The sequence below is a fragment of the Pundamilia nyererei genome, unplaced genomic scaffold (assembly GCF_000239375.1).
Source record: "Pundamilia nyererei isolate P.nyererei 1_Seehausen unplaced genomic scaffold, PunNye1.0 scaffold00082, whole genome shotgun sequence".
NCBI lineage: Eukaryota > Metazoa > Chordata > Actinopteri > Cichliformes > Cichlidae > Pundamilia > Pundamilia nyererei.
Genome location: NW_005187483.1, coordinates 225711 through 240356, shown reverse-complemented (window position 1 = coordinate 240356; position 14646 = coordinate 225711).

The following is a 14646-nucleotide window of genomic DNA, read 5'->3' as shown; positions in this document are numbered from 1 at the left end:
CCCGCAGTTCCATAGGTAGGCTACTAATGCACCCCCACATCATCAGAGATAGAAACTGTGCACTAATAAATACATTTTTTAAAAGGCTGGATGGACCCTCACCTCTTTAGTTTTGAAGGATGTAGCATCCAAACAGTTTCAAGGTTAAATTCATCTAATGAAAGAACAGTTTTCCACTTTGCCTCATTCCATTTTAAATAAGCTTTGGGCTGGGGATGACCTAAGCGTTTCTGGATCATGTTCATATGTAGGGATGGGTATTGATAAGATTTTCACGATTCCGATTCCATTTTCGATTCTGTTTAACAATTCGATTCTTTATCGATTCTCCTATTGATTCTTGTTTTTAAAAGAGGAGAACACACAGGTCAATTAGCTTAGAACTGTTTTAGATCTTCTCTTTTAACAAGAGAGAAATTTAGGAGTAACATGGCCTTACAAACCCAACAGTGAGATCCTAAGAGATCCACAGCCTACAGCTCTTCGATGGGGTGTCACGGGGTCCCCAGAAAAAAAAATTGTAAATGTAAAATATTAATAAAATAAATATTCTTCTGTAGCAATAACACATGAATAACCACTAATGTCCCTGCCTACAATTAAACACATTCACTTACTGAAAATCGGGGGCATCTGCTGTGGCAAATGGATGCAAGCCTTTGACCACAAACTTAGTCCCTGCTCGGTGACATTCGTCTATCCTGGCCTGAAAGGAGACGCTACCTGTAGACTGCAGCGGGAACTGCCAGCATCTGAGCCAGCCAGACTCTGTCTGTCTCTCTCATCATGGTCATCTAAATGCAACGCAAAGTAATAGTAGGTTTTGTAATATAGCAGATCGCGCTAACATAATATGCAATGTTAGCTGATAATTTACCTGCCGTATTAACGGGAGAGGGTGTGTAAATCTTACCGCTGCTGCTGGGTTGAGCTGCACTAGTCCGGAGCGGAATTAAAAACACAACATTCATTTAAGGTTATCACGTGTTTTGTGAGCAAATGCTTTTGCATATTCCTAGTGTTTTCTCCCTTTAATGAAATAACTGCTTTGCAAGTATTGCAAGTTTCCCTGTTGTCATCCATTCTCGTAAAGTATAACCAAACTTTTTGTCCATTTGTGCCGCTTAGGTGCCATGTTTCCTGCCAGGTAAATGACGCTACGCAACGTGGTGACATCATTCAAGGCGACTGGAATCGATAGGGGAATCATTTGCAAAAATGCCAAACAATTCCAATTAATTGAAACAGTGTGAATTGGTTCCCAACAAGAACCGGTTTTCGATCCCCATCCCTATTCATATGTAACTTCTTCTTTAACCTGCATTTGTCCATGGCATGTCAAACTTTGTTCATAGACTGATTTCTGGAAGTGATTGCCATTACAGAATGCATCCAGTGGCAAGAAACATTAGCAAGCCCTTGCACGCAGAGATTTCTCCAGATTCTCTGCATCTTTTTTATAAAGCACGTGTATAAGATTACGAAATTATTGCACTCTTCCACATATATATTTCTGATTTGACACATGCTATCATTATGTTAAGATGTTAATAAATGTTCCAAAATGTCCAAAAAGGTAAATATGCCGCAAACAGTGAACAATTGTGATAATTCCATTGTAATACCAGATTAACTAGAACATTTTGTGAGGGATGGCTGCCCCTTTTGGATTAACTTTATAGCCTAAATATAAATGCCTTTTTGCTGCATTTGCTATGGGGACTGGTTCATTGTTAAATGAATTCTAAAGGTCATTTAACAATAAAATCTGGCTGTAACAATCTGCTTGTACAAACAACCCATGGGGTCACTTTTTATGGAAGGGCATATGATACGTGAGATCTGAATCATAAGGATTCCCGATGGTCTAGCTCATCCCAATTGTCTACTATACAGCTAAGGTTAGGTCTTCTTTTAAAAACTATCTTGATCCACACAAGCAGAAAGATTTGATTCCAAGGAAAAACCTTTCCCACTTAATCAAGGAAAACACAAACTAGAAAAAGAGCAGGGATTATTTCCAGTGATCACTTTTAAGGCAGGCATTATTAGTCTGGTACAGATGGTATCTCAGAGATAAAAGAATATCAGGTTCCACATCTGACCCAGTTAAACTATATTTACCATCAGAATAAGGGACAGATTCACAGTTTTTGAATCCAGACATGAAAAAGTTCTTGTGACTTGTGATGTGACTGATGAGGAAGAGTCTACAATCTTACTTCTGTGCAATAACACATTTTACAGTTTATCTAAAAAGCTCCATTCTAGGTTCAGACAAAAAGATATGTCATTAGTAGACTATATCTCTTAGTGCATTTATACAAGTCATATATGTTTGTTGTGACTTAATGGTCACAGGGACAAACTAGCAGAGTGTAGGATACTACCTTGTGTTCAAAAAAGCCTAAAGAAGACAACAAAAAACCCACTGCTGCTGGTCCATCTGTGTGTCATGTCCAAAACAATAGTCTGGTTTGTCCCTTTTTTTAATCCCACTTTTCTTTTCAAGTGCCATGGACACATTTTGGAAACTATTATACACCAGGGAAGAGAGTAAAACTCTATCATCCCGGTCTTCTTTTTTGATGTGAATCCGTTGTCAGCTACAATAGAGTGCATAGAATTTAAAAAAATGATTTGTTGTGCTTGGCGCTGGTTCTCCCTCCTGATGGCCTACATCTTTTGAATCCCTTTAATGACGATAGTGTGTTATTTTAGCCTGGCACTGGACAAATCTATTGGGTGTCTTTGTGTTCCCTCAACACTCTTTTCTTGATGAAGTGGAGAAGTAACACAAAGAAAGAATTTTATACAAATAAAAAATAAAAATCCAGCAGACCATTTAATATTATTTCCTCTTTTGAGTCTCAGTTGGTCTTTGTTACTCCAGAGATGAAGCTGTATCATGTTTCTGACTTTTCAAAAAAAGCTACCACTGTGCCTTAGAGGAGCTCTAATCATGTAATCTGTTGCTTTGCAAATATTTCCGTTGAGTGTATTACAGTCTCCCTTGTTTTCTCTGTATGCAACAGAGGGACTACTCTCTACAAGTCATCTTGGATGACAGAAGATGTCAAATGAAGAGTACTTCAGGGAGTGAGATGGAAAAAACGAACGGCAATGTAAAAGAGGATGGAGTCAATAGGAGGATATCAGACAAGAATTTATAATAAAAATACAATAAGCGAAGGCATTAAGGAGGAACTGACCAGAACTGGACAGCTACAGATGATGAAGAGATTGAAATTGAATTTATTGACAAGATAGCACCTTGAGGAGTAGCATCTGGTTTTCAAGGAAGTCCAAAATACACAAATACAAAACTGAGAGAATACAAATGTGTGAGAGGAAGCTGAACCATGGGGCAAACGAGAGAAAAGACAAGAGAACCAATTTGCTTGAATTCAGGTCTCTTATAAAACAACATCACTCATTTCAAACTGTGAGGTTCAATAGATTATCTTGTACAGAGCTAACTGAAGTAAATGAAATAGATTGAAAAGGGGAAATGCAAGCAAGAACTGATAACAGTATTAATGAAGAAGTTTTTTTTTCACCAAAGGAAAAATAATTAACTCTTAAAACATGCAGTATTTTGAGAGATATTAATTAGTTAATTCAGTTCAGTTACCTATTGATTTTTCTTACGCTTAACTGATTCAGGACTAGAGACTGCCCCTGGTGTTGTGGCGCAGGGGTAAGTTGCCAGTCTGTTGCAGGGCTAACACAGAGAGACAACTATTCACTCTCAAATTCATGCCAACTGGCCTGGCATGCAGGCTTTGCTGACCCAGCCAGCCAATGGATTTGAGCCCAGGAACTTGTTACTGTGAGGCCATGATGCTAACCACCACACCACCATGCCAACCAACCTTGCGTAAATCTTACCCAAATAATGCAATTTCCTTTAAATGACATGGAAATATTAAAGTAACAGAAAGCCTGTCTTTTGACCTCGTTGATATGCCAGTACAGCAAGAAACCTTTTACAGAGAGTCAAACTCTTATAAAATCCACAAGAGCACAGTTTGCAAATTCAAGTCATTTATACTCTCTGTAGAAGAGGGACAAAAGTACAACGAACTGACACAAAAGAGTGAAATGGAAGGGGCGAAAATGAAGCTGTCTTCAAAGAAAACATCATTTCATTGTATAAAAGTGCTTTTCTTACATTTTGAAGTTTTCTGCACCAATTGCAATAGGTCCAGGAAAATTGTAGAAAGATGAGAATAAGAGAGACAGGGCATGTTTGAAAAAGGAGGATTTACAAGCTGAGAGAGGCAACAGTTACCTTCTGGAAGGTACATAAACAAACAGTATATGTAAACCTTTTTTTTTTACTGCACGTCTTCCAATATTTTATTCTTTCCATCCATCCGTCCATCCTGCCATTCATCCGTTTCAATTCAGGATCACAGAGGGCTGGATCCTATGGACAGATCTCTCATTGTTTTGTATTTATGCATTAATTAAAATTGTTGTTTTGATGCAAACAGAAGTTGTATTATGCACTTCTGAAACAATGCCACAGATAAGCTACCACATACGGTGTAAAAGTATAACACTGCAGGAGAGGAAGGAGTCACACTGCACTCATGCTGAATCCTGTCTCATCAGGACATCCAGCTAATGTTTTCTGGTCAGATTTATAATTTTGTTACACAATTTAGCAGCAGCACAATCCTGCATAGGTTCATTTAAAGTCTTGCTAGATTTGGCAGGTGGTTTTGTTGCTGTTGATAGAAACAGTAAAATGTTTTTTGGTAAATGGGGCTTACATTTTTCATGACAAAAAACTGGGGTTGAAAAACTATACATCTAATAATTGAATGAGTAAGAGTTTGCTCCACTGGCTGCTTAGACAACTATGGTACAGGTCCAAAAGTGGGAGGAATGAAGAAAACATCAACAGGCTAAGGTTAGGAAGAATTGAGCCACTTGTCACCTACTGAAATAGTCACAGTATCACATGACAGCAACACACATAGCTTATGCATGAGGGCATTCTCACAAAAATACCACTTAATGTGCTTTTGTAACAGGCACGTAATTTTAAATTAATTCATATGTGCAGACACTCTACGATTGACGTCAGTTAGTGAGAGCAGACACTTGTTAATCTTTCAGTTTAAAATAGTCTGAATGGTGTCTGGCATGCATGCATCCCAATCATATTGCACATTCCTTCAAATGATATGTCATATTCTCTACAAACGTCTCATAAAATGTTGTTTCTGTCTTTCCAGACAGACCACGGATGAGACAAGCAAGCAAACCTAGGTTAGAAGGAGGAAAGTTGACAAAGAGGATTTTTTTCAACCTACAAAATTTATTATGCTATATAATTTAACATTCCATAAATCCCCATTCATCTTATCTTGGTCTGCTCTTTAGTACCTGAAAATTATTTCACAAACATCACTCAGTAAATGGAAATTGCTATGATCCAAGGCCAGGTGCAATCGGCTATGTAGCTGTCTATTCCTTAAATCTCCTTACAGCTGAATGAAGTAAGCCTTTATATTTTAAACAACAGTACTGTTTCGCAGCAGGATAGGATACTATATAAAGAGAAAAAAGTATGTACCATTTTTTTCTGAACTCAGATCTGTGCCAGATTTCTCATTGAATACACAACAGTTGTTAGTGTAGTACAGCAAAATGTACTTTGGAAGATGCGGATGTAAATAAATATGCATAGCAGTCTTTTCTGGATAACATCAGGATAACATTGCTGTACATATACCAGAGCAGGTCGTAAAATTATAAATTACACCACATGGCTTTTATGGATAAAGTAAAATGGCACATTATCACAGGGCCAGTGTTGAGCTAAGTAGTCCCCTAGGAAACATACTCTGATTGTAGGAACTGCAGCTGTCTCTTCAGTATGTGTGTGTGCATAGGTTTGTATGTCATACAGTCCATTAGCTGCATTGCCCCAACTGCCTCAGCAGATTCCTATTCCATTAAAAACTAGACCCTGTCAAATACAATGATCAATGTTATTGTGCAAATCAGACATCAGTAAAGATATGCGTCCATGTGCATGTGAGTGTGTTAATATACAGTAATGCATGCGTTCGTGTGGACGTGTGTGAGTAGGCCATGTTGTCAGTTTTGTGTGAGTGTGTTTATATTTATGCCTTTGAGGCTGCATAAGTGAACTCTGTTCTAATAAGATTATAGCAGATGTCTAATCAAAGTTGTGTCTGTGTGCATGTGTGTATATATATTCTCTGCAGGGACTGTTGTATGTTTTCCATCATATAATAAATATTTAACTCACCTATAATGAAAACATGCCAAAAGTACATTTTTCTACTGGATCTGAGAGGGTACTGTTGGCCATTCATATACAAACATGGTACAGTAGAAGACTGTGCATCTTGGTGGTGCAAATTCCAAGTGCTGAAATGGAAGAGAGAACTGTTGCAATGACAAGACCTTATAATTGTAAAAACCTGACTCAAGGGAGCAGCATTATAAATTATGCTCAACTTTCGAGTGTCTTTAAGCTTATTAAGTGTTGGTTATATACATACATATACATATACACTAGTGAAAACCATACAATACTCTTGAGTGTTGATATACTAAACAGAGATGGGTTTTTTTTTTTTATACTTTTTCATCAGTCCCTTTTAATGCAAATTATTACAACCACTTAAACACAATCTGTTATATTACAAAATTAGCATATCAAAAAACATGTTGCAATATTGAACTAGCATTTCATAAAAACCTCTTACAGATATCAGTTTGCAGCTGTAAGATTATTTATTTATTTTTCTTTTTTTTTAATTTGCTAATGTACATAGCTGACCTGCCATTTCAGCAAGAAAATATCTCAAAACCCAGACTCCCTTTTTCTTCCTTTAAGAGAAAATAAATGTATTAATTAAAGAAAAGGAAGTTTGAAAAACAACTGTAAAGCTACATGTTCCCACAGTCTTACACCTGGATGACTACAGTCATAGTGTGTCACGCTGAAGCAAAAGAACACTTTAAAGTAGTAAATGTAAATGACTCTGGCATGCTGTGATTACACCTCCAGCAACAGTAGCATGTTTAATGTGCAGCTTTTTGGCACAAAATCTATGTCATAATGTGGACGAGTCAACACCAAAAAAAAAAAAAAGAGTTAAGTTAAACTCTCTGTCCTTTGTGTTATTGACCCTCGCTATACAGCAGTTGTGAAAATGGATAGCTGGTTTTTATCCAAAGCCTTTGGATTCTGGTCTGTAATGATGACATAGCTCTTCCCTAATGGAGCTTCAGCCTTGACTTACTGTATGGTGCCTGATTTACAAATCAATTCATTGATCAGTGGGCTGATTGATGGCTATACGAGCCTTTGGCTTTTTATTCTGAGTTCTCTGAAAGCCGCACAATGCTCATTCATGTTCTGCTCATCTTTCCCTGTTCCTCTCTTTCTCTCTTCCCTTTTCCCACTCTTGCTTCATTCCTCGCTGTCTAAAACTCTGGTGTCAGGCTTTCTCTTCTTCTTTTTTTTCCTTGAAAGGAATAAAGCAGCCTATCTCATTCTATCCCTGAAACAATAAAATATTACGCTACAGGGATCGAATGCTCTTGCTCCCTCAAGCACCAACACGTAAATCTCTCTGCATCACTGCTAGCAGCTGCCGAAACATACATGGCCATTGCTCTGTGTGTAAAATCCCAAAGCTTTTTTTCTTCTTCAGCAGGTGGATGTACTCTTAGAAAATAGGCTCCAAATGGAATTGAACCTTGAACCCTTCAAAGGTTGGATGGAGGGGAGATTGTCTGGGAGAGACTTGTAAATCTGGTCAGTGATGGCTTATCTCAAACACCCAGCACCACCCCCAACCACACTTCACTATCCATCCCTCCTGCCTTGGTGTGAATAGGGGTGTAAATCGCAGTGGCTTTGTGACACAGGAATAGAGTCAGAAGGTACTTTAAGAGATAGGGCTATAAAAATAAATAAAAAGTATAAAAATATATACATGGATGAGGAGTTATATGCCTGACAGCCAGAGAGTTTAGAGGGAAGAGGAGAGATGAAAGACGGCAAAGATGAAGAGTAAAGGGTATAAAAAACAAGAAAAAAGAGGATGAAAGTATAGAGAAAGGGGAAAACGGAGCTAGAAAAAGTAAAGGTGAGAAAGTGAGATCATGGTGAGTAAAAACAGAGGAGAGGAAAATGAGTTCACCTTTACATTTACATCCATACACCATAAATCTTACAATGACTTCTGATGCCCTTTAAACATACAAACTGGCTGACTGACAGCTTAATGATTGGCACTTAAAGAGGAGGCGAGGAGGTGAGTGTGGTGCAGAGACAAATGAATTGATCGGAAGCTGTAGGATCTAATGAGAGAGGGAACAGAATGGAGACACTTAAGGATGGAGGCACTTCAGTATTGCAGATGAATGATGTACAATGGATGCATCAGTGTGCATATGTATCTGTGGATAGATGAATGAAGAAATAGAAATCAGCAGAGAAAAGAATTAGTTCTACTTTTAACACTTTATCACTGTTCTTCTGTTGTTACTTGCTTTGAATTTTGCTTTTTTTAAATTTGTTTTTAGTGTTTCATGATAGTCCTCTCAGTAGCAATGCGATAATCAGCTGACTGTCAAATTAATTAAAAGTTTTTATTGTGGCCGTTCTGGTACAGTAGATGGAATCATGTCAAGTCAGATGACATTGATATCTCGTGATTAATAACTACATAAAACAAGAAACTGCTAGTGTGCTGGACTCCTGGGAGAAAAAATGAGAGAGGAAGCAGTCACTAAGACAGAGAAATTACATTACTCAGCTGCATCAATGAAAACAAACAGTAGCAATGAGTACAGTGTAATAACTACCAGCAGCCGACACAGCAGTGCTTCAGCGGCCAGAAAGTAGGCAGGTTAAAGTTGGACAGATTATAAGAGTTCAACTATATATTTAAACTATGTTTCCACTGTGTGACCCAAACCATAACTATACGTTCATCTCTAACTATATATATAGAAGAAGAAGTTGATTCACTGTTCAATGGGGAATTCTATAAATGGTTGTGTCATTATGTTACTTTGGCAAGTAACATAAATCTGTTTGGGGCTTGTACTAGCCTAGCTGAAGAAGGTAGTGTGAGTTTGTAGCATAAGCTTAAATAAATGTGTCTGTGAGAGAAGGAGAGTGAGAAAACATGAAATTGCTTGTCTGCTCTGGTATAATTTGGCAGTTAGGGCCCGAAAATATCTGCTCCAGAGCTTATTAATCTCAGAAAAATGTAACCCTCATCCAACTGTGCTAATATGCTAACTCTAGCTCTGTAGCTAGCCAACGGGGCAAAGCATAACAGGTGAGCTAGCCCAGCTACACTAAGTTTCCAAACATTGAAATTTAGTTTTCCATCCAAAGTTATAGCAGAGCTGTATATTTATTTTGTTTGTTTGTTTGTTTGTTTAATTTGTTTTTTGTTTTAATACAAAATACAAAATGGTATATCATATAAAAAACAGCTTTGTTCTTTTGACTCTTTGTTAAAGAAAGCTGGCCCTCTCATCTTCTTATGGAAACTAGTTTTCTGTTTTTCTAATAACTTCTAACTTATATTTTATACCTGTACAGTTGGTGTGGACCACCCACAATTTCGTTTGACATGTATTGACAATAATGGGCTATTCTATTCTATTCTATTCTATTCTATTCTATTCTATTCTATACTAAACCTTTTAAATACTTTGTTTTCATGGATGCCTGGATGTTAAACTTTATTTTAACACCTGGGAAAACAGAAATATTGTTATTAGTGGAATTAAAAGAAACTAGAACATTTTTAACTCTCAGTGGAGCTTCGGTTTTTGTTTGATTTTAGGAACTGAAAGAGTATTTGGACCCTGAGATGCTAATGACATCAGTGTCATATACCCAAAAAGCAGACTCGTTAGAAAACAATGTCATTAACAAGTTGAACGAGTTATCAAAAGACCAGCTAATGGCTTTGGAGTGGATAATCCTAACTGGTGGAGAATAGAGAGGGCTTCAGAAGGTGAAAGGGATGTGACAATGGCCAAAGACAAACTGGATTTCTGGGATGACTTTAGAATTGATTACTTGTTATATTCCAGATGAAGAAGGTTTGAAGGGGCAGCAGACAGACAAGCAGCAATCAAGGGAGAGAGAGCAGCTCAGAGGAAGGCGGGTGAATTACAGGAAAGTTTACTGTACTAGCTGTAGCCCATTTGAAACTGGTACCATAAGTGAGACTGACTCTGTATTTCAAATTCCTCGAAAAACAGGTAAGTACTTTAGGGAGTGACATGTTGGCTTCGGGCAGGGATCGCCATTGCAATGACAACAACCTGGCAGAGAATAGTACCAGCCGGTCCTGAAGTAGCACGCACTGATTAGACGATGCACAGCAGGTGGTTGAGTACAAGTCCTGGAAAGGTCAACTCTTCCCTTGGGCGGAGCCATGAGTAACCACCAGGGCACTTCTCCAACCAAGAGCAAAGAGAAAAGAGAGAAAAACAGAAAAAACTGTACCTGCCCGTACCATGACATAAGGGCCTAACAGGCAGATGGGAATCTTGTAACAATGTAGGATGGATTTTTGAATCTCAACTGCCAAAAATGCTTGACTGTGAGTCAGATGGAAGTCCTAGCTGCTCTGGACCTGATCCTGGATAATTAAAGAAATGAAGTTGGAACATATGGAGAAGAGATGATGGGACATTTAACAAAATATAAAATGAACCAGTAAAGGCCTTTCATCATGCCACAGCCTCTCTGGATGCATGCTTCTTTTCAGTGTAATTGTCACCACTTAATCACTTAAAGAAATATGATGTTTTAAAGATCATATCATCCATCCATTCATTCTCTTCTGATTATCCTTATCAGGTTCTTGGGGGACTGGAGCCTATTCCAGCTACCATAGGGAGACAGGTGGGGTACACCCTGGACAGGTCGCCAATCTAACGCAGGGCAAAAATATTATAAAGGGAAACAGCTCTCTGTACAACTAACACCAATAACAAAGATATAACTTAAGATAAACAATTAAAAGGCTGCCTAGACGAGATAGATTAGTGATTATTGACATTAATATATATTTTCACACGCATATACACACACACACATATCTATATATATAACCACACATTTTTTACAGATTACTGTGTTGATGAGTGTGCTTTCTCTAAATGGCAAGAGTACAATTTCCTGTGATGACCAGCAGTTCGAAAGTGAAAGAAATTGCTCACCAGCAAATGCGGGAGAGACATTTTATGACTGCAAAGAATGACATACAAAGAGAACAAGAAAGTGCAACAAAGTGAAAGCAGAAAAGGAAGTGACAGAAAATATAAAAAGACACTGTGCCTGCACATCAGCAGAAATTACAAAGAATGCACCATTTCTTCTATCAAAACTCCAGTACAAACAGACAAGCAGACAGTATTGATGATGAGTGTTGCCTCATACTACAGCTTTTATTGAGAAGGATGGTGTTTTCACCAGGTGAATTAAAACTGACTTTCTCCAGCTTTAGAGTTTTGATCAGAGCTTTTCGTTAATTGTTTTAACCAGAACGCACATTTGTCTACATTTTTAAGTAACATGAAAGAAGAGATATGCACTGAATGGAACACTTTTTTTTAGATGAAGAGAACATTTTCAGAAATCTTTGCTTAGGTTTACAAGGCCCTTATGTTTGTTCCATACATTTGTTTGAAATTAGAAATTGTGGTTTTTCAATGGTTGAACCATTATGTGTAAAATGACTTCAATTCAGTCTACAGTACTGAGATTTTCTTATCAGCAGATTGTTTCAATTAAATTGTTTACCTCAAGAACCAGATTATAAAATGTGTTAATTGGTCTAAAAAGCAGAATTTAGATATTTTTCTGATGTATTACATAAAAAACATAAAAATATTACATCTCGCTAGATCATTGGAGAGCATATTTCAAACTGTCTTAGCAATAGAATTTACCTTACCTGTCAATGCAGGTATTAGTTGTGTCTTTAGATTTAAAGAAAATGATTTTTTTTCACTGGCATACTGACAGTAATGCCTATGTCCACCCTACTCATCACCCCACTGGATACATGCCTTCTTCATGCCTTTGTCTTACCGTCCAGCATAGCAGGAAATGCATCTTACAAAATTTGCATGTAATTGCTTACACACCACCTATGAACACAAAGGTGTAGACAAACTTTTTTCCCCTTTGCTATCTCTCACTGACACATAACAAAATCTCATTAATGCACATTCATGCACTCACTCTCACATTTCCTTTACCATGACAATCCCTCCTACACACATTTACACTCTCGGTCACCTCCATCCTGTTATTGACACTAAAGTTCCTTGTCTTCCTTAGCCATAAACACAGATGCATTAGTGTGGGCATCCAGTCATACACAGAAATACTTCTTTCCCTCCTTCCTTGTTTTTGTTTATGTTTGTTCCAAGGAAGGACATACACACAGGTTGGATGGACTGATGAAACTTGATATCACAGAGGGACCACCAGGGAAAACTAAACTCAATCAATTCATATAATGAATGGCCCAGCAGACTGCTGCCCTGTGTGTGTGTGCTTGTGTGTGCATGTGCTTGTGTGTGTGTGTGCGTGCATGGCCTGAGATCAGCACACTTTCATAAATATTGAAGAGTTATCTTAATGCTTTCATTATGGCCCTGACTCACAATGGTCGAGCTTTGTCCTTTTGACTCTTTGTTAAAGAAAGCTGGCCCTCTCTCAGTCTCATCTGCTTATATTATGGCTTGGTAGCCAACTATACCTACTGCCCAGAATTAATGATAGCGATGGAGAGGAGTGGGACTAGGTTCATTTATGTGTGTGTGATGGAGGAAGGGCAAGAGAGGAAAGGAAGAAAGAAGGAAAGCACAGAAACGAGAGAGACAGGGAGGGGTGTTGTGGCTCACTGGATGAGACATGCACACCAAAAACTATCTATGAATATATGTAAATATGATGGATGTGTTTGGGTCTAATTTCTCCAGCTGCCTCAGCTAACCCTGTGTGAGGCACATCCTGATGAAAACTGTGAAAAACTCACTGTGATATCTGTCTTCCATCACAGGGCGGGCTCCTGCTGGTCTGTTATTGCAGCTACTTTAAAAATGAAGCCATGGAAGTTCCACTTTCTTACTGCACGCTGAGACCCAGAAGGAATAACTGGGCAAAAAGAAAAAAAAAACAAATTAACTTTTGCTCTCTGTGGAGCTGCGGGAGGTTTCATGATATGGTTTGATAACTACATGACTTAAACTAATAATCCACATCATTTTATGATTGAAAGTCTGATATTATACGCTCAGTTGCTGATTGAAAGCATAAAGGGGAATTCACGTTAAATGAACATAGGCTGTTGTATGAATAACTCTACCCTCTACCTCTACTTACTATTTTGTAATTACAATTTGTGCATTGCATTTTTCTGCATTTTATTTTTAATTTCCTGCAGATACCAGCTGTATAGCACACTTACAAAACACTGAACAGTTTTCCAGTGTACAGCTGCGTGAAGAAGCTTTGCAACATCTACAATATCTGCTGGCATTGGAAAAGTCATATTGTAAATTAAAATCTGCATTCCTCAGCCACAGGTTGCTGAGCAGAACAGGTTATTACCAGGGGTTAAAGTGGGGATTTAGCAGGTGGGGGAACCCTGAGATTGGGTGTAGTGGTGCAGAGTGAGGTTAAAGAGTCACACTGCTCAGTGAGCGTCAACAAATTTTTCTTCAAGCATAGGCTGTGATCAGCTAACCTGTACTGCTACTCCAGTATTCACTGCACTTTGTAGCTATAACCAACTGAATTCAGCAAGATATAAAAAAGCTACATGGCTGATTTCAAAACAACTAAACACTATAAAGCTCCTTGATGTAGCCTAACGTACTAACAACCAGGTCTGTACCAGTCAAACATCACTGTGAACTTCACCACAGTACTGCATAACAAGCGTATATAAGAAGAAATAAAGGCATATGTTGAGAGTTTGAGTGGCTGTGGGATGGCATTAGTTTCTTACTACTGAGCCAGTATCTCTATGGTGTCACAAGAAACAACGGCATGCTGCAGCACACAAAACATAACTCACTCATTAGTAATATGCATTAACCTGCATTTGCAGGCCCAGGACCGTGATATCATTTGTTGTTAACGTATGTTAAAAGAGGCCTACATGGTCACAACTCATGATTGCGAAAGCCAACAAGGTTAATGTTACAACTTGCAACTCTATATCCCAAAGGTTGCGTGCTAACAAATGTTGGTATATTTTTTCCAACTACATGTTTCAAATGTCATTTGTGACACGGCGGGAGCTTGATGCAGTCATGCAAACATGCACTTCAAAATATTTTGTACATATCAGAATCAATTTCAGAAGATGTGAGTGAAGCATGATAACTCATTTGCTTTTGTGAGCATCCTGCACTCCTAGCCACTCATCCTTGAGGCAACTGCCAGTATTACTTTTCTGACAACCATTGTGTTTGTGTATGTTAGGTTGGCTAACAGTATCAGCTAAGCATGAAAAATGCAACATGTTGCAGTGTGTGTGTTTGTGTGTGTGTGTGTGTGTGTGTGTGTGTGTGTGTGTGTGTGTGTGTGTG